This window comes from Bombyx mori, chromosome 4 (assembly GCF_030269925.1).
Source record: "Bombyx mori chromosome 4, ASM3026992v2".
Classification (NCBI taxonomy): Eukaryota; Metazoa; Arthropoda; class Insecta; order Lepidoptera; family Bombycidae; genus Bombyx; species Bombyx mori.
In genome coordinates, this window is record NC_085110.1 from 429,973 (window position 1) to 455,933 (window position 25,961).

Genomic DNA, 25,961 nt, shown 5'->3' on the forward strand with positions numbered 1-25,961 from the left:
TTTTATTACACGATGTTATTCCTTCACCGTGGAAGCATCGTGTAATAAAGTTAAGCCCGAAATATTTATAGATGTGCAGGGTCACCGGCAGCAGTGCACACTCTGAGCTGGCATGAGTAAATGGCACCATCTTCTCTGTTTCTTCCACGAGGCAGTTACGCATTCCGCAGCAGTCGTTATACGACACTGTTGAGACGTCGCCCTGGTGTCATTCTCGTTGTGTTCAAACGTTGTGACAAGATCACGTAAATAAATAACTATTACAAACTATCTGATATCCTCAATCGATAAATAAAAGACCTAAACTTTATTTAATTCCGGGAATTTTCATATTTATCTACCTTTTAAACCTTCTTTGGACTTCCACAAATAATCCAAGACCAAAATTAGCCAAATCGGTCCAGCCGTTCTCGAGTTTTAGCGAGACTAACGAACAGCAATTCATTTTTATATATATAGATTTAAACTTTTCTAATTAAGTTAAAATAATTGTAAATCGACCTAGAAGTTAACAGTGCCAGTGCAGCTTTGCGTCAGATGGCCATCTTTAACGAAGTGAAATGCATCTCGGATGGTCGACGAGGGACGTTTAATTAACGAGAAGAGGGTGAGAGGGGACGGCAACTTTAGTTTGAGAAGAAAATAGGATATGGTTTTTTTTTTTTTTTTTTTAAATTGCATATATGGGTAGACGAGCTCACAGCCTACCTGGTTTTGAGTGGTTACTGGAGCCCGTAGACATCTATAATGTAAATACCGCCACCCACAATAAGAGATGAGTTCTAAGGTCTCAGTATAGTTACAACGGCTGCCCCGCCCTTCGAACCGAAACGCATTACTGCTTCACGGCTGCAATAGGCAGGGTGGTAGTACCTACCCGTGCAGACTCACGAGAGATCCTACTATCAGTCATTACGTAAATTCTAATTTTTGTTTGACTTTTGTTACACGATGTTATTCCTTCACCGTGGAAGTCATTCGTTAACTACGTATTTTATTAGAAAAATTGGTACCCACCTGCGGGATTCGAACACCGTTGCATAGCTACATACGAATGCACCGGACGTCTTATCCTTTAGGCCACAAGGACTTCAAATCGTCTTTAATGTTTTAGCTTTACGTTATGCATTTTCAGTTTTCTGTTTCAAACAAATCCTCAAACTTACCTAGTTTTAATTAAGGATGTAAATAGTCAATTTCACTTAGTTCCTAAAAGACTCCAAAAATTGATCACTCGTTAACACGCATCACGTTACGTACAATGACTTTCGTGAAACGGTCTATATGGTGAAGCGGTGTTTCCCAATCGAAGGATTGTCATGCTGAGAACGACCATTGTACAGATTACCAGGAATGAATTCTTAGGTTTGGTGTAATATTCTGGGGCAATTGCTCCGAAAGAGGGACTATATTTAAACCCCAAAAACAGTGCTTAAGGGCCATCTTTAGTCTTAAGGTCACAGACAGTTGTATCCATATCTTCAAGACATACAATATACTTACTTTTCCCATTTATATTATAGAAATAGCAATTTTTGTAAAAACTAATATACATGACGGCGTTAACAACATCTCTAATAAACATCACGTGCAACAGGCGTGACTCACACAAGCCGGGTGCGCCGGCCGTGTCGTTCCACTCGTGCAACAGAAGTGACTCATAAGCCAGCTGCGCCGGCTAGTATAAAAAGGCGGTGCGTGCCTTGCAAGAAACATCTCTACCCGATGATATGTAGGCGAAGTAAAATGTCCCTTAGAAATAAGGTGACACTCTACAAAACTTGCATACGCCCCGTCATGACCTATGCAAGTGTAGTGTTCGCTCACGCGGCCCGCATACACTTAAAATCCTTTCAAATTATTCAATCCCGTTTTTGCAGGATAGCCGTCGGAGCCCCGTGGTTCGTCAGGAACGTCGACCTCCATGACGACCTGGACTTAGAGTCCATCAGTAAGTATCTTCAGTCGGCGTCCATGCGCCACTTCGATAAAGCGGCACGACACGAGAACCCTCTCATCGTGGCCGCCGGTAACTACATTCCCGATCCTGCGGACAGAATGGAAAGCAGTCGACGTCGCCCTAAACACGTCATCTCGGATCCTCCTGATCCACTAACGGTGCTTTTAGGTACTTCAAGCACCGGTCACCGTTCTCGTCGAACCCGTCGCTTGCGACGAAGGGCTCGACGAGTAAATTAACTCTCAGACACAGCCCACTGAGTTTCTCGCCGGATCTTCTCAGTGGGTCGCGTTTCCGATCCGGTGGTAGATTCTGCGAAGCACGACTCTTGCTAGGGTTCGTGTTAGCAACATCGTCAGGTTTGAGCCCCGTGAGCTCACCTACTAAAGTTAGGGTTACGCTGACATAGCCGCTAGGGCTATCAGCTTAGGTAGGAAAAAAAAAAAAAAAAAAAAAAATGCAAGAAACATTCGTTGGACTGCGCTTGCCTGGTGCACTTACTATATCCTTGTTACGTTGTGTGATTCAGTGACTGTTGTACGTACTGGTTAAAGTTGGACAAGTGTTAAAGTGAATTGTTAAGATAACATATTGTTGATTAAATCAGGAATCAAGAAGTGACATCGTTTTACTTGGTGTTCAACAAGATAATGTCTACCCTCAAGCTTACATCAGAAGTGGGATCAGGACTCTACTCTCACTGGCGTGACGTGTTTGAACATGTTCGAAGTACAGCAAAAAAAAACATGATGCAGATCAGAATACTAGTAGTGGTACGCCACAAGAGCGTGAATGCAGCATACGTAAGTCGTGTAATAACGTCTCTGTTACCTCGATGGAAGATCTGAGCCACGAAGAAATCGTCACATCTTACGTTCTGGCTCATGTTGCCCAGTTTGACTGTCGACTTCATCACATGGCATTTACTAACGGAAATACAACACGTAACAAGCTATTGCAAGAAATTAAGGCAAGTGCAAATCTCAAGTAAAACTTCGATCGCAATAATGGATCTGTCATGACGAGTGGGTAGTTCCGACACGAATCGTTTTTAAGCCAATGACTACTGCTAGAGTTACATGGCACTAGTACAGTAAACCAGGACATGAGACTGTGAATTGTCGCTGAAATTTTAGAATCTACTCAATTCAATACCAATAACACTACACGTTCGATGACTTCGGGGTCCAGCAAGCAAGCAAACAAGAAAGCAAGCAAGTTTCCGTGGGGAAGAAAAATTGACACATCTGAAGTCGTCGTGACCTGTAAGATAAGACGTCCGGTGCGTTCGTGTCTGGCGATGCGGCGGTGTTCGGGTTCCGCTGGCGGATGCAGGTTTTTCCGGTGAAGTGCGTGCTTGTGCGTGCTTGACAAGTGTTCGCGGTTGGCTTCCTCAGTGTGGGAGTAACATCGTGTAGCCGGAGGTGAGACTTCCGCGGTCGCGGCCCACACAGTCCGCGAGAACCGGGCAGATCGCCTCGACGGTACGGAGGCCGGCCGACGGGTCCGCCAAACGACGAGATCACGCCTCCAGCACGGACTGCCGATATTGGAGCCCCCGCGCTCCGGCTGCACTTGCGCTAGGGTGCGCCGCCTCGTAGGAGACTGTGCTGTGGCAGGTCCAACCAGAGACGTCAACGTGTGTTCCAGAGCTTCAGTGTGTTACAGATAAGTGGTTTTGGCTCCCCCTTTATGTTCCATTCAGGGTCAGAATGTAGTCTTATAAAACAAAGCCATAGTAATTTATTCAATGGTAAGCGGTTTCATGAACAAGTCACCGTAGTCACCCTAGACACGTCCTTACGGATCCATCAGATCCAATAACTCTTGCATTAGATACCTTCAGCTCTAACACTAGGAGCAGGCTGAGGAACCCCAGTAATCGTACTCGTCGAACTCGACAAAGAGGTCGACGTGCAACCTAACCCATGCATCAGCCCACTGAGTTTCTCGCCGGATCTTCTCAGTGGGTCGCGATTCCGATCCGGTAGTAGATTCATTCGCGAAGCAATTGCTCTTGAGTTGTTAGGTCTCCTGCGGAGGCGCTCGGGCAGTTGTTAGCAAATCCCACCCCTCTTGGCTGAGCCTTTGCTCGCCCACCCGTCCTGGTGAAGCGGGAAAGGCCTCCGGACCACCAGTAATCTTTCAATCATCTGCAGTTTTGGAAAACGATAGGTATAAGTTGAGACATGTAAATGGTTCTAGTGTACAAAGTTCCCCATGAAAACTTACGCGAAGTACCTCGAGGCCCGTCAGGCCTACTAGAAATTTCTGAAAATTATAGTGACGATGACGTGACGGCGTACACAGATGGGTTAAGTAATCTTGTTCATAAAACTGATCTTAATGATGACGACTCTATCACTGACAATAGAAGCGACATTTTTGTCCGCAAATAGCGATACAGCAAAACATAGTCTGCGGGTAGTGATACAATGTCTGTAAGCTCAGGCACCTCAGGTGCAGGTGTTGGAAATATAGAAAACGATGGTCGGTCTCGCACTATTTCTGAAGAAATTCCGTATAAATGTTCTGGTTTAAGAGATGTTTTAACAAACGCTACCGTACACGCAGATTAAAAAAAAAAAAAAAGAGAATTGTATGTGGCTAGAGAGATGTTAATCCGGACTAGCAAAAAAAAAAAAAAAAGAGGAAAAAAAAAAAGAAATTGTAAGTCATTGAAGGGTGTATCCGGTCCAATGACTTGGCTAAAGGGATGTTAATCCGGACTAGCAAAAAAAAAAAAAAAGAGAAAAAAAAATGTAGGTCGTTGAAGGGTGTATCCGGTCCAACGACTTGGCTAAAGGGATGTTGATCCGGACTAGCAAAGAATAAAAAAAAAAAAGAAAAAAAAAAAAAGTGTGAAGTCATTGAAGGGTCTGTCCGGTCCAATGGCTTGGCTATAGGGATTTTCATCCGGACTAGCCACAACAATTAGCTACAGGGATTGCGATCCGGTCTAGCATTATCCGGTCTAGTTCGAAAAACTGAAGGGATAACAATTCCGATTTAAGTTAAAAGGGACATACTTACATACCTGAAGAGATTTAAATGAACCGGCCCAGGTATGTAAGCAGTCAGTATTTATAGCCAGTATAGGATTTTCTGAAGAATTATGCGAACCGAACCGTATTAGATTGTTAATATCATAGACCACGTTTTAAGTTGCATCCGTTAATGTCAGGATGAACGAATACGCTTATTGTCTACAGAACAACCATAAAAAGGCGCACGAGGACGAGCGCATGTCAGTATGGCCGTGACGGCGTTAACAACATCTCTAATAAACATCACGTGCAACAGGCGTGACTCACACAAGCCGGGTGCGCCGGCCGTGTCGTTCCACTCGTGCAACAGAAGTGACTCATAAGCCAGCTGCGCCGGCTAGTATAAAAAGGCGGTGCGTGCCTTGCAAGAAACATTCGTTGGACTGCGCTTGCCTGGTGCACTTACTATATCCTTGTTACGTTGTGTGATTCAGTGACTGTTGTACGTACTGGTTAAAGTTGGACAAGTGTTAAAGTGAATTGTTAAGATAACATATTGTTGATTAAATCAGGAATCAAGAAGTGACATCGTTTTACTTGGTGTTCAACAAGATAATGTCTACCCTCAAGCTTACATACATTTATTTCCTACATTGAATGATACAAGGACACGTCCCACTGCAATGAGATCAAATAAGAATTTATTGTGTACAGGTCAATTTAACACTACATTGCTGAAAAAAAAACGTTATTGGTATGGCTCCTATTATATTCAACAAATTGCCGAATAGTATAAAGGACCAGCCCTTAAGAAAATTTCAACAACTCCTGTCTTCGCTGTTATTAAAGAACGCGTTATTACTCTGTTACCGATTTCTTAAATAATGAATTGTAACACTCTCCTTATTAAGATCTCAATTTTTATAATAAACTTTTTGTGATCTCATTCTTAAATTTATCTTAATACCTAGTTTAAATTAGCTGTAAGTTTCTCCTTCAAAATTAAATTTGTATGCCAACAGGCAGAATGTAGTGGGATTGAATATATTTTATACTAAGACCATACTTGTACCTGCATTCTATACAAATAAATGAATTATTATTATTAATGATATATTTAGCCTATGCGTGAACTGACGCTGATTGGCGACAACTCGTTCATCATAATATCTATCAGCTTAGACTAACAAATGTCGCGTCCGTCTGTTTTCTTCATTCGATGTACGCACAAATGTCATTGACACTGGCCTATTCTTTTAAAATAAGAAACAGCGAATTTCATTGTGCTTTCAATTAACGATTTGATTTGTATAAATCGTATTTTTTTTGTTTCTATTACTCTGAAATAGTTTTCTTAACGACACACGTATTAATTATATTTGAGGAAAATATATATATTTGCGAGTAAATTGGTGTTTTTTGTTGTTTCCATGATAAATACAATCCCTGTTTAGGTCAGATTTTCTGATAAGTTTTCTGATGAAGGTTTTTGTAGAAGTGGTCTATGGATATCTCAATAAATAGCTCGAGTGTGCCCAGGTCAGATGTTTTTTTTATTTTTATTGCTCTTATAGGCAGACGAGCGGCCCACCTGATGGTGAGTGGTTACCGTCACCCGTGGACTTCAGCAATGCCAGGGGCAAAGCCAAGCCGCTGCCTACCGTTGAACACCGTGGAGGGGAGCTCATTCCAAAGCCGGATGGTACGTGGCAAAAAAGATCTCTGGAAACGCACTGTGGATGAACGCAGCGGCTCCAGGTAGTATGGATGAACTCTACTCCGGTGGCGGGCGGTGCGATAGTAAAAACGAGATGATGAAATCATCTCAGATAATTCCTCAGAGCACTCCCCATAGAACGTACGGTACAAAATACAGAGAGAAGCGAAGTCCCTCCGCAGACGCAAAGGTTGATAAGTCGTACACGCAATTATCATGTAGCATCTTCCTGCCAGAAATGAATCGAATACATGCGCCAACCAAAATTTCTATCGCATATTAAACAAGTTCTGAGCATCAAGCATATGGTCGGTCTAACCATCCACGTTGGAGAGATTTTCCCCGCGTAAGCAATTTCCTGTACCTCATTTATCCTGAAACCAACAAGAGTCAACAGCCACGTAATTAAATTCCTTATCAATTTAATGACATACTAATCAATACTAATTATCAACCGACCAGCCCTCTGAATATTAATCAATTCATTAATTAAAATGGTTAATTCATTCTACCCATGTTAACGAACCTTTGTAATTTACTGTCTTATTAATATCGAGACATTAAATTTAGATTAATTGAGTTTAGATAAATTTCAGAAATGTTTTAAATATGCCGTTCTTTGGTGTACACTGAATAAACACACATGTTTATAAACAACATCCTCTCCTATTGTGTCTACGTGCCCAATTTTGCATTACGTATAGTAAATAATAAGCTCTACCAAAAACTGTATACGTCATAAAATAATCTCATATTTTTACAACACCACTCCGACCTTTTATTCCGGAATGGGTCCGACCCCTCCCCTACGCTGTAATGCGTTCAAACGCCATGATGTATGGGAAGACGCCACGCCATCGTCACACAATTCGCTAAAAATAGACACCTTATTTTCGGTGAGCAAGTTCTCGCTTGATCGAACTTATTCTCTTGGTTCAAGAACTTTATGTCAGAATTCTATTTTGAAAGTTTTTTTTTTAATTAAATAAAATCTTTAAGCATCATTGTAATAGTAGATGTTTGAAAGGAATTTATTTGATACATGAATCAAGGAGAAACGATGCGTGGGTTAAATGTTGCGTAGCGAGCATATGCTCACGAACGCCTTGAATGATAAAGGGTATTGGGTGTAATACTGGTGACATTGGACAGACTCCAGTAAGTACCTTTGATGTGTATCTGTTCCATCTTCGTTTACCCTAAACTAGGAGCCGGGGTGATCAATAACCGAAATGTTGTTTTAATTAACGAGTATCCGTGATCCTAGCGGATGTTTATTTGCCGCCCCCTCGTCACGACGTCAGGAGCATGGCGGACTGTAAACATACTAAGCCAATCGGCAGTAATCTTATTAAGTGGATCATATATAGAGAGAGATTTCATCTGATTGTGAGAGAGCTGTTGGTATATCAAGATCGGATTTGGTCTCAGGTCAACTTTGAGTTCAACATCCCATCGTCCACGGTTTCGAGTAGAATTTTCAACAATTGCTGCAATCATAAATTTTTAACAGACAGGATATGTACTAGTTTATTACTATTTGTTCGCATTGTTCATAGTTGATCGAGAAGTAGGTGACTCTCGGTGTTGTATTACGTGGTAGCGGTTGATCCTTTGTTGGAGCTTTGTTAAAGATTTTTGGCATTCGGAATCTAATTATGGTTGTTATGTATGTGGGTTGCCCCGTATGTGTTTTCCCGGTACTCACAATAACTCGAGACAAGCGTAGCGGTTTTACGTTTACTTATTTACGGTTGTATATTTCTACTGAGTGACTGACTTGCCAAATCTCTAACCTCTCAAACACCAAGTTACATTAATCTCCTAATGAGCCACAAACGACCTTATTCAATACCTGTTAAGTAGTACTGATAGCTCATAAAGATACTTAGATATTTCGAGAACCTCTACTAAGCAAACTTTTGTCATCGCAGTGCTCCTGCTTCTTTACGTTATGGTAAGAGAAGCCGACGGCGCACGCATTACGACCTTGGGAAGAGATACCGAGGACCACGGTATTTCAATTTTAAGTACCCGTAAATACCCGAAAAGCGGCAACTTTATGTAATTGTTAAAAATTAAGCTGAAAACAATTTAACCAAACGTTCCGTTTTCAATAAGTACTATCAACTAACTTTATAAATTGCATATAAAAACTACAAGCTATCAACAGATAAGCCTCCTACCAGCCATAAGCAAGCTTTACAAACAACACTTCCGAGAGCGCCTGTAGAAGGTAGTCACCTAGAAAGGCTTGCTAACAAACGAACTATTCGGTATCTGCACGAAGCACTCGTGCGTTCAACAACTGTACCGTCTCACGGAGCACATCTCAGCAGGGCCGCAGTCGAAGTCATCGTTACGTAAAAAATAAAATTGAGTCAACGAGAAATAAACTTACTTTATAAATACTTATATAAATATACTTAAATATAGTATAATAATCCTGAGATTATCACTTTATTGAGATATTTTTTTGTTGCTTAGGAGGGTGGACGAGCTCACAGCCCACCTGGTATTAAGTGGTTACTGGAGCTCACAGAAGTCTACCAACGTAAATGCGCCACCCACCTAACAAGATCATTCTAATCATATATTTTGTACTCAATAGGCATATCTCAATTGTTTTACGTTTTAAAAATACTCAAATTTTGAATGTTTCTACATGCTTTAGCGCTTGTTGCCGCACTTAATTAGGGAGCTTTAACAAAATCTGCGTGAGCAATTGTTACGATTTATTTATCTGAATAAGTTTTAGAAGCAGTTCCGAAAGCGTGAAAGTAACCAAGGAATAATATAAAATTTCAGCGGTTCTCTTAGCAATGGCGAAGTCTTATGGGAATTCCGCTCAGGATACGATTTTTTTTTGACATCAATACTTAAAGGTAAGCTGTTGCATATGACAAAGCGTCTTATTAGAGTTATACTTCACAGAAAGCATTCAAGTATATTTTAGATATCAGAACATATGTATATACACATGTCTGAAATCAAAACTTTGATTAGCATTTTATAAAAAATATTGTAACCAATTGCGTAATATCAAAGTCTGTACCAATTAAAATAAAATAATCAATAAAACTAGAAATCATGAATACATTAAGAAAATGTAAGTTCAAATATTAGAACAGTTTATGTATTTATTTGTTAGAAACCCTATGACGCCTCCTCGAGAACCGTGCACGACCCTCGCCAAGTGGAAAATCACGGTAAATGCATTCGTATCCGATGCAATACAGATTTTTCTCAGAGTACGGATTATACACGCTCCAGATATATATAAGACATTTCGAAGAAACGCCCCCTTAGAATCGAAACAGCACAACTCCAAACAATTCGCAAAGGATTTTGGATAATCTTGTTATCGAAAAAAATACTTTTAAAGTTCGTTTTTCTTAGTATCTTGGTAGAGTGAGAAGGATTTAAAGCTTATATCATCGTCTGGAGGGCACTTAAACGGAGCTAGTTCTGTGCTAAATAATTCTGAACACCAATCGTTCTGTTTGGTCGACGCTCGCTTAGATTTACTATTTAGTGTTTATGTCTGTCTAGATTCATATCATACTTAAACTGGCGACGACATATTTCAAACTTGATAATTTTTATTCAATTTTATTTGCACTTGATGGATAGGAATCCTGCTCGCGTTTTTCCACATAGCATAGTCTTATCATGGCTAATTCCCTCATTAGCCCCCCAATCCCCAATGACTTCGAATAAAGAAAGCCCAGGTGGAACACAACGTATACAAAAAAGACTCGTCTAGAATAAACTTATTAAAACATGAAATGTATTTTAAGATATCGATCCAAAATCAATTGATTCTTTAATTACCGGAGTTATTCTTCGCCCTGACTTCCACCCTCCACCCTCGCCAGATCACTCTGTTCTACATTACGATGGACATTCTTAACGACTCCATTAAAATGAAAGGGTTTTTTGTAGATTCGAAACATCAGTGAAGCGGTGAAATTGGTTCTCGATTAATATTCTAGTGGAATTATTTTTATGAGATTTTATGAGATTCTTTTAATAGTGTGGACGGCATCGTTGATTAAAATTTTATATTGTGGAAACCTAGAAATTTTTATTCGCTAAGGCAACGTTTTTGCAAGTATCTTAATTCCAATAATGCTAACAGTGATAGGGATGTTGATAATATCAACAGAATAATGATTATATTTGACTGCTTAAACTGATCCGCATGATTGCTTTGCTACTTAACACCAGGTGGGCTGTGAGCTCGTCCACTGAAATAAGTAATAAAAAAAATAAAAAAAGTCCCGATTCCTGCTGCACATATTATATCCTATTAATCCTATTGCAACTTGGTCCTCACTCTTTGGTGAGGGCTTCAGATCTAGAGTTCAAGCGTGGCGCGTCTTGCGTCTAAGTTGGGGTAGGTTGTGTAGATAGATTTCCCGGGCGGCTACTGTCGCCTCGACGATCCGTCGGTTGGGCGCCCTAGGGGTAGTGCCGCGAGCGCGCGCGTGTCTGGTTGTAGCGTTGACCGCGGGAACCCCTTACTCTCACCGGTTTCCAACCCCGGTCGGAGATCGGACGTCGGGCTTAAAAGTGTAGGGGAGTCGTTTAGTGCAATAGGGCCCTAAAACATCCTTAGACCCCCGGTTCGCAGTCGCGGACCAGTCCCACATACCACGTGCGACCCTTAGGCGCGGGGACCTCGTGGTAGGTTCGGCTACCAGCACGACAAAAAAAGGGTGGAAGTCTGAGACATTGGTTGTAGTAATGCAGTTTAGAGTTCAAGATATGCGTTACATATTGCCGTGTTCAGTTCTATGTACTCCAACGGATATTTAGCAAATACTTTAATTTAATATCAAAATTTATACACCACTTATTCAGTTCATAGTAACATAATTAAACAAAATTAAGGCTTAGAATATTGAACAAGTTAGTTGTGTATATTAAAACAGGCTGATGGATACCCGCTGAACAATATTTCTATTCTAAGTTTTTCCTTTATCGTGTTTTTGTCTGTCTAGACTTCGGTTTGGACTATGTCTAGAACGAAATATTACAAGTTTTATAATCTTCAGTTTCTAGTTTTTGTGAATTCAGTTATTGTTACAGAGCACGATATCTGGCGCGATTTGGTACTGTTTTTTTATTGCTCAGGGAGGTAAACGAGCTCACGGCCTTGTGGTTACCGAAGCCCATAGACATCTACAACGTAAAGGCCGCCACCCACCTTGAGATATGAGTGCCCCATGGCTTGTAGTGGTACCCATGCGGACTCACAAGTTGTTCTACCACCAGTACATAATTACTCAAATTATATTTTGGCGGGTTTGATTTTTATGACACGATGTTATTCCTTCACTTTGCAAGTCAATCGTGAACATTCGTTAAGTACGTATTTCATTGGAAAAGGATTCGAACACCGGCACAGTTGCATCGCTGCATACAAATGACCCTTATCCTTAAGGCCACGACGACTTCAAAAGTATATTTCATTACATTTACTGTCGCTTTGTATGTTCGGAATATATTATGTTCACTCTCTTCTCCTCTTTGTATTTTCGCTTTCTGTGTGTCGTTAATAAACTAGTAGTGTTTTAACCTGTGCGGCTACTTTAATTATACTGCAATAAAATTCTTACTAAATTGAGTTCAGTTTCTGTCGAAATGTTTTTATACTGGATTAGTAAGTGTACTGGCGGTCGATTAGGTGTCAATTGTGTACCACAACTCTTAGACGTACAGCTAGACATTACGTCCTTCCTTCACTATGGAGTTCATTATCCAAAATTTTTTGAAAATTAAGTCATGACATTATTACACGTAATGTTAAGCGACAAAGAACTCAGATTACCGCGACCACAAAATATTATTAAGAGAAATTTAAAGGCAAACCAAGCAAAATACCAAAACAATTTCTCAAGCCAGTATTAAAGGTTTTGAAGACCTATTAAATGATTTAGGTTCCTGATAATTTATGTAAGGGCTTCTATGAATGACCGATGTCAGCTTGAGAGGTTTATGGCTCATAAATTTTACATAACCAAGGTATGGTAGTGAGATGATAAAATTCAGCAAGTTTTCAATGGAACCTGTCAAATATCTCATAAAAGATTTAGCTTTGTGATCTTTGTAACGGTAAAGAAGATTTTGAAATAATATGTGAGTCGGTCAAACTCTTGTGCGACTTATACGCCAATGAAATCTCCCTTACGTCTTAAAGCGATGATTCACGATTTGAGCATCAATGTGCGTCGGTAATCACGTACCATCACGTGGGCTTAACTCATTGAAATGCATGTATGTATGTATCGCGGCAGAAACTACCTCGTTGGTTATACATTGTAACGGCCCGTGTGGTCTCACAATATGCCGCACCATAACAAACTACACAAAAATAATTTCGTATCTTCACGTTCTGAAATTTTGAAGCCAAATTGGAAAGACATTATACAACAGTAATATTATAGATAAATGTTCAAGAAAATAGGAGTAAAAGTGTGAGAAATATATGCTAATATTTTTGGTCTTATCAAATTTCTAGTCTAAGCCTTTAATAATTACAAATTCACTTCAAAGTGATAAATAAAAACACTTTTTCGACTTTAAAACTACAAATTCGTAATAGATATGGCGTGTCTCCGGCCATGTTTCGAAATTTCAAATATTTCTCTGAAATGACTCTCAATAAATGCAAAGTTACTTCAATTTATTTTCAATTTCAAAACCTATTCGTCTTCAAACTGCATTTTCTTGTACATGATTAAGTTTGATGTATATTTTATGAGCTATATAACTGTATCTTCAGTGTTGTTGAAGTTTCGCGTCCGTTGGCAATATCGGATATGTTCTCTGGGGTATAATGTTGATAGATTAAAATTGTACATTTGCTGAATAGACCAAAGCAAGGGGAAATTATTAGAAATGACAATCATGAGGGTAACATCGCGATATATCGACATAACAGTAAAATGTGCTATAATCGTCGTTAGTATAGACCCAAATCAGTCTACAACAGCATTGTGTGTGACGTGACCCAGCCCTGAACTAGCTTGTGAACCAGTTGCGTATAAGCCATAGATTTGATCTTAGCCAGTGACAAATAAAAACTATATTTCAAAGCAAAGAGATATGTATGTATGTATGTATGGCTATATGTCTGTATGTATGTATGTACATATATAAAAGCGTAGTGAATAAATCATTTCCTTTTTAGTTTATTAATTTTTAAAGAAATCAGATAACTTCGCTGATATCTATCAAAGCTTAAAGAATGTTCTAGCGGCCGGATAGCTTACCAGTCCATTAGGTCCAGAAAAGGGTAAAACGATTCCAGATTCCGCCCACATCTGAGAGATCTAGATTCTTCTATATCGTTCCCTCACTACTGAGGATCGCGACCACATGCGATGTACTTCCAATGCACCCGATCATGGGCGGCATGGACTGCATGGTACAGACTACCACCGAGTGCTTCTCTTGCCAGATCTGACCATCTGGCTGGTGTTCTGCCCACGGCGCGCTTGCCTTCTATTCGACCCGTAATTATGAGCTTCTCTAATTCATGTCTGGGAGACCGCATGATGTGTCCGAAGAAGCTCATAACACGTTCCCGGCAGATGGAAGAGAGCCTTTTTCGGATGTCTAGCTGCCTTAGAATGGACTCGTTTGTTCGCATGGCAGTCCACGGTATTCGCAGCATCCTCCGCCACACCCACATTTCAAAGGCATCGATCTTTTTGATATCCCGGCTTTTTATGCACCATGTCTCCGCCCCGTAGAGGAATATGGGAAAGATCAGTGCCCGCACCAAGCGCACTTTGGTTATACATCGGATGCTACGATTTTTCCATATCTTCCTGAGATTGGCCATCGCACTTTTAGCCATTCCGGATCTTCGGCGTATCTCCCCCATGCAGCCACCCTCGGATGTTATTTGCGACCCAAGATATATGAATTCTGCTACTTTCTCGTAGCCACTGAGTGCATCAGAACGTGGAAGAAGTTGCGCTCTATCTATTATCATTATTTTGGTCTTGGAGTGGTTGATTTTAAGACCGAGTTTAGCACTTTCTTCTTCCACACGGTTCAGCAGAATTGCCATTTCCTCCTCATCTGATGCAAGCATGGTAGTGTCGTCAGCGTATCTCAGGTTCGTGAGTGTTTCACCGCCCACGGAAATACCGCCATTCCAGCCCTCAAGTGCTCTTCTCATTATGTATTCGCCGTAGATATTAAATAATTTGGGTGACAGAATGCAGCCCTGACGTACTCCACGTTCTGTATGGAAGGGTTTAGATCCTCGATTATCCAGTTTCACGAAGCAAGAACCATCAAGGTACAGATTCCGTATCAATAGTGTGAGATGAGAAGGAACGCCCATATCAATTAACACATCAAACATGCTACTCCACCGAACACAGTCAAACGCCTTCGCATAATCTATAAAGCATAGCACCAGAGGCTTGTTAAACTCGCGAAATTTCTCAATGAGCACTCGGACGTTCAAAATTTGCTCGCGAGTTCCTTTTCCAGCTACAAAACCAGTCTGTTCTCTCGGTATCTGGTGGTCTATGAAAGCTGATAGTCTGCTGTTTATTATGCGAAGGAGTATTTTACTCGCGTGGGACATGAGCGACAGAGTTCGGTAGTTCTCACACTTCGCTGTGGAGCCCTTCTTATGAAGTGGTACTATTGCAGATTTTGTCCAATCACTGGGCCATTGGCCTGTTTTCCAGATCTTGGTACATATCTGATGGATAATGTTTATCCCTTCTGAACCGAGACTTTGAAGCATCGCTGCCGACACGCCATCCGGACCAACCACCTTATGCTTAAGTTTTTGTATTGCATATTCAACCTCAGAAAGTAGTATAGGAGGCTCTTCCAGGTGGTCATCCCATATTTTGGCGGTGCATAAATTATCTTCATCGCGATATAGGTCATAACAGTAGTTTCTCCACCTCTCCAAAACATGTTCCATTTCTGTCAAGGTGTTACCTCTACTATCTTCGATAATCCATTTCTTCGGCTTGAAGACACCCGTTAGCTGCTTCACTTTCAGGAAAAGGTCCTTAGTCTGCACTTTATCAGCATGTCCCTCAATTTCTTCACACATATTATTGATGTGCTCATCTCTGTCTCTCCGAGTAGACCTTTGAATCTCTGCATGCAATTGATTGTAGCGCTCCCTTTGACTATTGTTTACAATGCCTTGTTCTTTTAGTCTTTTCCTTTTCTCTGTCAACATCCATGACTCCTTGCTAATCCATTCTTCATGTTTAGGAACTGCTTTGTGTAGATCTCTGCTTCGTTTAGCCGTATCCAGTACAACCTTTTTCAGATTGTTCCAGTTAGCTTCACTTGAACCACATGGATCCCAAAGCATTGATCGTATATTCATGTCTACAGTTTTATGAAAATGGTCCAGCGCTGGCTTATTCAGTTCTATATTGATAGGAAATTTTGGCTTGATGACTTTTAAACGAAGTCTGAAGTCTGCCACCACCAACTGGTGGTCACTTCCGCAGTCGGCACCAGGAAGTGTTTTAGTATTCAATACGGAAGATCGCCACCTAGACTTGATGGTAATATAATCATTCTGGTTCCGATGTCCACATGGCGATATCCAAGTATATAACCTTCTCGGGTGGTGTTCAAACCAGGTGTTCATGATGACCAGCTGATTTTCCACGCAGAATTGAAGAAATTTTTCACCTCTGTCATTCCTCACACCAAGTCCAAAGTTTCCGACTGTTGCTCCGAGTAATACATCACCTCTAGTGGTACCAACCTTCGCGTTCCAATCGCCGTACACAACAGTCACCTCATTAGATGGAATAGTACGCAACAAGTCATCCAATTCAAAATAGAATTGGTCAGATATAATTTCTTCAGATTGGGAGGTTGGTGCATACACCTGGACAATGTTGATAGGTAAGAAAGAAAGAAAGAAAATCTTTATTCGCCAGAAATATAGTTTATAAGATATAGGACATAGCTTCATATATTTCGCCTGTTTAGGCATGCGAAAATTTAATTTATTTTTATATTAATTATAACACAAAATTTACTAAATCTATCTATTTTTACATTCTATCACTTCTTATTCTAATATTTTATTATGTACAACACTTATCATTTAAAAATTCTTGCACACTATAATAAGCCTTATCTATCAGCCATAAATATAATTTTCTTTTAAATTGAGTTAGTGGAAGATCTCTTATGCTGTTTGGTATCTTATTAAATATTCTGATAGTCATAGGATAACAGTTTGTATGGTAGTAACGAGTATTTATACTTGGTAACATTAGTTTAGTAGGGTATCTTGTATTAAATTGACAGTACTCGCCACACGATTTATATAATTGTGGGTGCTTTTTAACAAACAAACAACATTCTTGTATATATATGGATGGTACAGTTAAAATATTATGTTTTTGGAAGAATGGTTTACAAGAAGTCAGAGGATGAATATTGCACATGGCACGAACACATTGCTTTTGTGCAATGAACACTCTATTTATGTGACTAGAATTTCCCCAGAGGGGTATACAGTATCTGATATTTGAGGCGACATATCCATGATAGGCCTGTAATGCAGTTTTTAAATTACATATTTTTGTAAGTCGCCAAAGTGCATATGAGAATCGATTAATTTTACTACAAGTAATATATATGTGAAGATTCCAGCTACATTGATTATCCACATTTAATCCTAAAAATGTTATGCTATTACATTCATTTAGTGTGTTATTATTATAAGTTATATTTAAGTTATTAATAAATTTGTGTCTATTATAGAATTGTATATATCTCGTTTTGTCTAAATTAGCTTTTAAGTTATTCTTATTCATCCAATCTATGACCTTATTAACAGTAGCATTTATCTCATCATTTAAATCTAGTGTGGCATCTTTGGTGATTGCAACGGCTATATCATCAGCAAATAAGCTGCATGGGTAATGTATGTGTTCTGGGAGATCATTTATATAAATGATAAAGAGTAGCGGTCCTAAAATGCTCCCTTGTGGGACACCTACTTTATTATACGCTAATGAAGATTTAAAAGCCACTTCTTCATTGTTATTATCAATATCCCTAATTTCAACATATTGTTGTCTGTTGCTTAGATAACTACTAAGCCATTTTTCAGCTATCCCTCTAATGCCATAATTATTACACTTCCGTAGAAGAATGTTATGGTCAACAAAGTCAAAGGCTTTGGTCATGTCAAAGAAAACTCCAACCGTGGGTATTTTTCTGTCTACATTTTCAGTAATTTTACTAATGAGTTTAAAAGCTGCTAGTGTAGTAGATTTGCCTTTTTGAAAACCGTGTTGTTCAGATTTTATAACTTCAGATTTATTAAGAAAAGTTGTGAGTCTAGAATGCATGATTTTTTCGAATATTTTTGCAAGTATAGGTATTAAAGTAATCGGTCGGTAGTTATTGATGCATTCCTTATGTCCTTTTTTGTATATAGGTTTCACTATTGAGATTTTCAATTTATCAGGAAATGTACCTTCAGTTAATGAAAGATTGATAATATGACAGAGTACAGGTGTAATGGCTATTGCACATTGTTTTAGTATAAAGGTGGGCAGTTCATCATAACCTGTTGAGTTAGTATTATTGAGAGAATGAATTGTTTTATAAATTTCCTCACATGTAGCTGGCATTAAAAATATACTTGAGCTAGATATATTTATGTTTTGTGTATTTACGGGTATGGTACGGGGCGCGCATCAAGTTTAACAGCAATAATACGATCACTTGGTGTTTTGTATCCTAACACGCTGCTTTCAAGTTTCTGTGGTAAAAGTATAGCAACTCCATTACCACTATGATTTTCCGATCCCGAAAAGTACAAGATGTTCCCGTTAGCAGTTTTTATATGACCGCTGCCTCTTCTATGAACTTCACTTAGCCCCAATATGTCGATTTTGCACCTTAACATCTCCCTCTCGATGACTTCTTGCTTACCCGGTTTCAACATTCCTCTCACATTCCAAGTTCCCATACGCAAATATTTTCTCAGTTGGGTTTTACTTTTACCAGTACCATCACCAGTTGCATAGTTTCCACTGCCTACCTGGTGGTCTACAGTACAGTGGCCGGTAGCATACTTCCCACCATGTGACCCGGGATCACTATGGCGCCGGGGGTCAGTCGGATTGCATGACATAACACTCTCATTAAGTAATCTATTCATGTGGTTTTCTTGGGAAAATAGTGCAGTGGTTTCCCCTTGCCTTCTGCACCAGGCTTTTTAGGGGCTATTTGGGCTCCTAGGTTGCTGAAGCCTCATCTAATCGGTTTCCCGGTTAGGTACGTATGGTTATACCGCCATTGCTCGGTCGCCATTGCCTCGTCCGTTGTCTGGCAGGGAGCACCGCCGCGACCTTTGGGCCGCCGCCGCTAGCTATTCTGAAAGAACCACTAGCGCGAGCAGGTGAGGATGACAGTTGGGCCGGAAAAGATGTTATGCTCCGTTCTCCCCTTGCTCCCCTAGATCTAGATTACACACATTCAAATATCAACAGTAATATCCTTCAAATGTGAAGGTTTCGATTCTTCGCGGAATGAATAGACAGAGAAATTTCATTTTGTTTTTTTTTTTTTAGAAAAAATAAATCAGCATTGATAAGCAGACGAACGAGGTCCTGACTAACAAACTTATTTACATGAATCTACATGAACATAATATTTATGTGGTCCATAAATCTAAAATAAACGACATTTCAAAAATTACAACACATTCGGGCTTTATACGGGAAACCGGTCTAATCCAACAATAATTTCATTAAACTAATTTATACATATTGCACACGTCTAACTCCACTAACTTGTCTAACAAACAGTTCGTATGTAGAGCACTCACCCCGCAAGCATTAGTCAAAGCTGGACATCAACCAAGTTTAATTGAAATTACTCATGAGTGCAAAATTACGTTGAAAGTGAAGGATTAAAATATTTTAGGATTCATCCAGAGTTGTATTGGTGTGGTTTTTGGACAAAACACGTAATTTTAATCCGAGGTTTTGTGTATGAATATTTAAATGATGTGACCCACCCGGTCCCTCCAGGACTCAGAAGCCCCTCCTTAATGAAAACGCGCACTCTTAGTAGATTGACGAGGATTAATTTCATCCATACCGATTAATTGAAAACAAATAACAGTTAGTAATTCAGGTAACGTAGGTCGACGATTTGTCGGTGATATTGGACTGGACGAGCAAATCAGTTCACGGCCGAGTTGTTATTGAGGGTCTACTGAGACCTACAGATCTTGGAACGTTCGTGTGGACACAACTTTTTACTGGTGGTAGGACCTCTTGTGAATCCGCGCGGGTAGGTACCACCGCCCTGCCTATTTCTGCCGTGAAGCAGTAATGCGTTTCAGTTTAAAGGGCGGGGCAGCCGTTGTAACTATACTGAGACCTTAGAACTGATATCTCAAGGTGGGTGGCGTATTCACGTCGTAGATGTCTATAGGCTCCAGTAACCAGTAAAAAACTCATACAGACTCACCAACGTGCACCTACTTGATGTTAGAATTAAGAGAAGGAAGGCATTTATTACGTAAACCGCTACAGACTGACAGACTGATACCGAAGCCAAATCCGCACACTTGTAACCTTCAAATGCTCTGAGGAGTCGTTCGAGATGATACCGGCATCTCGTTTTTACCATCGCACCGCCCGTCACCATAGTAGAGTTCATCCATACTACCTGGAGCCACTGCGATCATCCACAGTGCGTTTCCAGAGGTCTTTTTTGCCACATACCATCCGGCTATGGAATGAGTTCCCCTCCACAGTGTTTCCCGAGCGCTATGACATGTCCTTCTTCAAACGAGGCTTGTGGAGAGTATTAAGCGGTAGGCAGCGGCTTGGCTCTGCCCCTGGCATTACTGAAGTCCATGGGCAACGGTAACCACTCACCATCAGGTGGGCCGTATGCTCGTCTGCCTACGAGGGCAATAAAAAATAAATTAAAAAAAATAGCCGGAAAGGTTATCATTACATAAAATCGTACACCCAAAGACCTGTGGGTTCATAGTATTTATAATAGACTTTTCTGCCCACCCTAAACCTCCTAACTGAAGATAAATAAGTCATTGATAGTGTCAACAGGTCCTGATTACTGATTTGGCACTTTTTGTTCTATATTTCATAAGCTTTTGATTACGCATACGGGTAAACCAGCTCACAACTCTCCTGGGGTTCAGGGGCTAGGAGCAACTGTCACTGCTTGAGCACATGCGGAAACGCAATAATATAATGTTGTAACTAGAGTAGATAGGAACGCATATCGCGAAAGTAGCTCCCTTAATAATGTTGTAGTTCACTGCGAACTCAAATTACCTCTTGACTCAATTAAACTAGAATAAGAAGCCATCAACTGAGATGGTGTGTTTTGGAAGGTGTTTTAGTTTGACGAGACATCACCAACAGTCAATAGTTACTAGTAGTCAGACGAATTATTAAAACAAAAAAAAATTTAGGTTAATAAATAAAAGATTAAGCTTTTCCAAGCTCGACCCTTCAATGATATTATCCAAAGCTCTCTTGAAATCACAATGTGGATCGGCGCCGGCTTATGGGATCAGTATTCGATATTTTCGCTACACGATTAAGTTTTCTATTTGTTCTTAATCAGATTATAAAAGATAACAATATCAATATATGCTATAATTTTTGACTTTACTACAAATACATCTGTGATTTTATCTCGTTTGTTTAGTATATTACAAAAATTTCCAAGGTCGGAATATTTAAATTTTTGTAAGATGATGACAGAGATATGTTTTGTCGGCCTTCAATATTGAAATAGCGCGTTAATTGTCATGCACTGACTTTATTTCTAAATTAAATTTATCAATATCGAATCTTAAACAGTTTATTTTCTGCTAAGCTAGCAAAAACTACATACGGATCTACGTAATATGCCAGCAAGAGCAACGCCATCTATCGTTGAATAGCAGAAACGAATATTAAAAGAACTAGTAAAATCGAGAACGCTCGAGCAGTACAACGCTATCTATTATCAAATAGCGGAAACACATCTCAAAACTACTGGACCTGCCAGGAATGTTCTCAATAATTCTAGGGATGTCATATCTTTAATAGTTTAAAGCGTTGCAGAGATGACACGGAAGCTGTTGGTAATCGGAATCGGCGAAACAGCCAACGGATCACTTGAAAAGAAGCTCAAGAAGTGAATTGTGATTTGTAAGGTGTTCTAGAATAGTTTATTTAATTTGTACTCTTTTTATTTATCCCGAGCCCCAGCGCGTAACAATATCAATATTTTATGGATAATTGAATACGTTCAATATGTAAAGTCAATACCGTTAGTTATGTCTCAAACGACGAGTTTCGTTAACGTTATTATCAAGCTTTTTGTTAACTTGCTTCCAGCTCACAGACTCGACAACGTGGACCACAACAGACTATATCGGGTGAGCGGAGACTTGCGTCAAGAAACGAAATGAAAACTATCGTAGTTTTATCCCCAATGTTCAAATTATTTCATATCGAAATTCGTCAAATCGGTTCTGTGGCTTGGCCATGAAAACATAACTGACCAAGCTATTTACAAATTAATAAAATTTTTGGATGTGTCTTCTAGCCTGTAATGGTGTGTTGTGTGGTGTAAAAAATAAATTGGTTGGGTCGTTGATTTGTGTTTTATTGCTCTTCTTCCTTTACTATGCGAGTGTGTACTGAGGAGGATTTAAATTCAATATAACGTACTGGTGCACATGCCACTTAAACATTAATGTAAATTTGACAGAGCGCCGCTTCTTTTTAACCCTTTCAGCCCATTTTAATACGAGCCAAAAAATAACATAGCACTTAGGACATTAAATATATTTTCGTTTGAGTAAGCAGCATATTTTCATATGCGTAATTACTTGTGTGCCCTCGTCGAGCGCTGAGTGAAATGCAAAAAGATGAGCTGGCTATTAACATGTCACAGAGCCGTAATTGAATTAACAAGTAAAATGAACTCATGTTAAAGTAAAGTATTTTTTGCAAAAACAAAAAAAAACCAAAGATGCATTAGTAAGCGCATCCTAATTTTTTCAGCAATGATTCTAAAAGGGATAGGCGTCATCACCCTACCTATTTCTGCCGCAAAATAGTCTTGTATTCCGACTTGAAAAACAAAACAGCTATTAAATTATAGAATTGACATTTCGACCTCATGATATTGTAAGGTTTGTTGTAAAATAACTTTAATATAAAAGTTATCATGTTAAAATGAGATAATTTTCAGATTGCAATATCGGCACACTGTTGGCAGGAGCAAGGGCTGTAGTGGGGACCAGACATAATAAAAAAGGCGGTAATCTGAAAAACGGCAGAAAAAGCGATGTATTCTGTAGAGAGCACATATCTAAAGATTGTACAAGTGGACTTATAAATAAAGCAATACAGAATCAAGTGAACTGTTGCAATCTGTGTATTTATTTCCTGGCCGTTGGAAGCAAAGTCAACAATATCTACGAGCTCTCAGAGGACCACAAGTAGACCTTGAAGTATCCTGCCCATAAAAAGCAAAATAAAAACCGAAAATTCAACTACCCCAACTCACTCTGAATTCAGAATGTATGTAATTTTCATATTACGATAACATGTTAGTAGGCATATATGTGTGTGTATACTCTCGTGACTATTCCGAAACGTGATATTTGAGATTCTCGCGGCACAAACATTCGCGGAATCCACGCATGAACTATACTGATTGTTATACGAATTATTTTATTGTAATATAAAGCTCAGTTTGTGTTCCATTCCATAGCTACTGGTGTGTAATTTTGTAATTCTTTAAAAAAATAATGTTTAATGATGACTGTACTCACCGGAATAGAACCACGGACCAAGTATGAGGGAGTAGTGTTTCTGCTGTCCTCTAAGATCTGGCTAGGAATGAAGTAATAAATGTCCGGTACATAAAACAAGTAAAGACATATTATGTCTTCCATTATCAAAGTTATCTTGTTACCTGGACCTTTCGGGGGATTTTTAGCCATTATCCGGTGAATAACGGTCCCGATCCATCAGTGGCCGCCCCATTCGTCTCTTAACGGCATCCTTAAAGGCATTTGTCACTTCAACCACTACTTACTGTAGGTGCTGCGATACTGTCTTAGACTATTTTGTTTCGTCAGGAATAAGAAATTGAATTTATCACTTATTATCTGTTACTTCAGACCTTGAGTTTCAAATTATAATTTCGGCTTTTTTTTTATTGCTTAGGTGCGTGGACGAGCTCAGGACAGCCTACCTGGTGCTAAGTGGTTACTGGAGCCCATAGACATCTACAACGTAGACGCGCCACCTTGAGATACAAGTTCTAAAGTCTCAGTATCGTTACAACGGCTTCCCCACCCTTCAAACCGAAACGCTTCACGGCAGAAATAAGCAGGGCGGTGGTACCTATCCGCGCGGACTCACAAGTGGTCCTACCACCAGTGAAATGATAATTCACAAAATTGAGCCACATAATTACAATATGACAATAATTATTTACTAGTGACAGTATGTATTGTGAGCCTCCGATACTACCATACATCCTGAAAATAATTAACATTTAATTCAAAATATGAAAATCTTCGTACCTACTACTATTGACCTAGGAACTAGTGATCACATTGAGCGATAGAAATCAACATTATGGACCTTAAGCATAGCCTTACACGCCAAAAAAGAAGTACTAAACAATCTCATTTAACGGTAAGTTGTAGTAAAGTGGTGTGAAGTATTGCATAGTTACGTTTACATATTCATGTGGGAGCACTTAGATACGTGATTATGCGACATGAATATGTGAGCGATGTCGCGGGGACTGCTCGTGCGCTTCGCTTGAACCGCTTACTTTAGAGGAGTTTTTAATCTTTCATAAAAATATAGTTGTCGCGCTTTAAATAACGGGGTGTATTCAACATACAGTAATACGAACGAATTCACGATGATGGTATACCTCACGACAGGGGAAAGGTCTTCCGCCGAGTGACGTTCCGACTGCTCTTGTTTGGAATTTGCATATATGTTTGAATATACAATGGGCTTACTTTTCTTAAACGGTTACATATGCTAAGCCTAGCCCAACAATTTGATAATAACATACATATGCACCATTGAGTTCTATAGCTTGTTGCTATTTCGTACGGAGTAACAAAATCACACTTTTAACGAAATTTGATAGTAGTAACCTAAAACTGTCTAAATAATTCTGAAGTGACAGCACTGATGAGCCAAGCTTTGTCATAACTTGCTAAACGACTAGAAATGTATGTGGTCTGCATTATCATATTAGAAAACTCACTTCCACTATTCCTTTTGGCCGGCGGCAAAAATGATACGTGATGAGAGAGAGAGAGAGAGAGAGAGAGAGAGAGAGAGAACATACCAAAACACAATTAACATTAGAGAACAGCCAATAAGCAGATACGTTTGTACAATAGTACACAGACAACCGTTAAATTAACAGCAATTCTGGAAAATATACAGATACAGCAGGTATGTTGCGGTGTACATTGATTATTGAAAAAAATACTTACATACAATAAATAGATTCAAACCATTACATATAATATGAAATCGCTATATGATTTATATTCCCATAATTTTTGTCCTACCTATGCTGATAGCCTTGAGAGGCTATTTCAGCTTCGCCCTAACGTTTGTAGGTGAGCTCACGGGGCTCAACCGGAGTGGTGCTAGCACTGGCCCTAGCAAGAGCAGTGCTTCGCAGAATCTACTACCGGGTCGGAAATGCGACCCACTGAGAAGATCCGGCGAGAAACTCAGTGGGCTGTGTCTGTGGGTTAATTCGCTCGTCGAGCCCTTCGTCGCAAGCGACGGGTTCGATGAGGACGGTGACCGGTGCTTGTAGTACCTAAAAGCACCGTTAATGGATCAGGAGGATCCGTAATGACGTATTTTGGTTGACGTCGACTGCTTACCATTCGGTCTACGGGATCGGGTATGTAATTTCCAGCGGCCACGACAACAGGGTTCTCATTCGTCCGCCTTCTCAAAGTGGCGCAATGATGCCGACTGTAGATACTTACTGACTGAGTCAAGCTCCAGGTCAACGTGGAGATCCACGTTCCTCAGGAACCATGGTGCTCCGACGGCTATCCTGCATATCAGGATTGAATAACCTGAAGGGTTTTCAAGTTAGTGCGGGCCGCGTGAACGAACACTACGCTTGCATATGTCATGAAATTCCAATATACTTACATACACATAATAAATCAAGTAATATGCTTAAAAGGATAGTTTACGACAAGGAA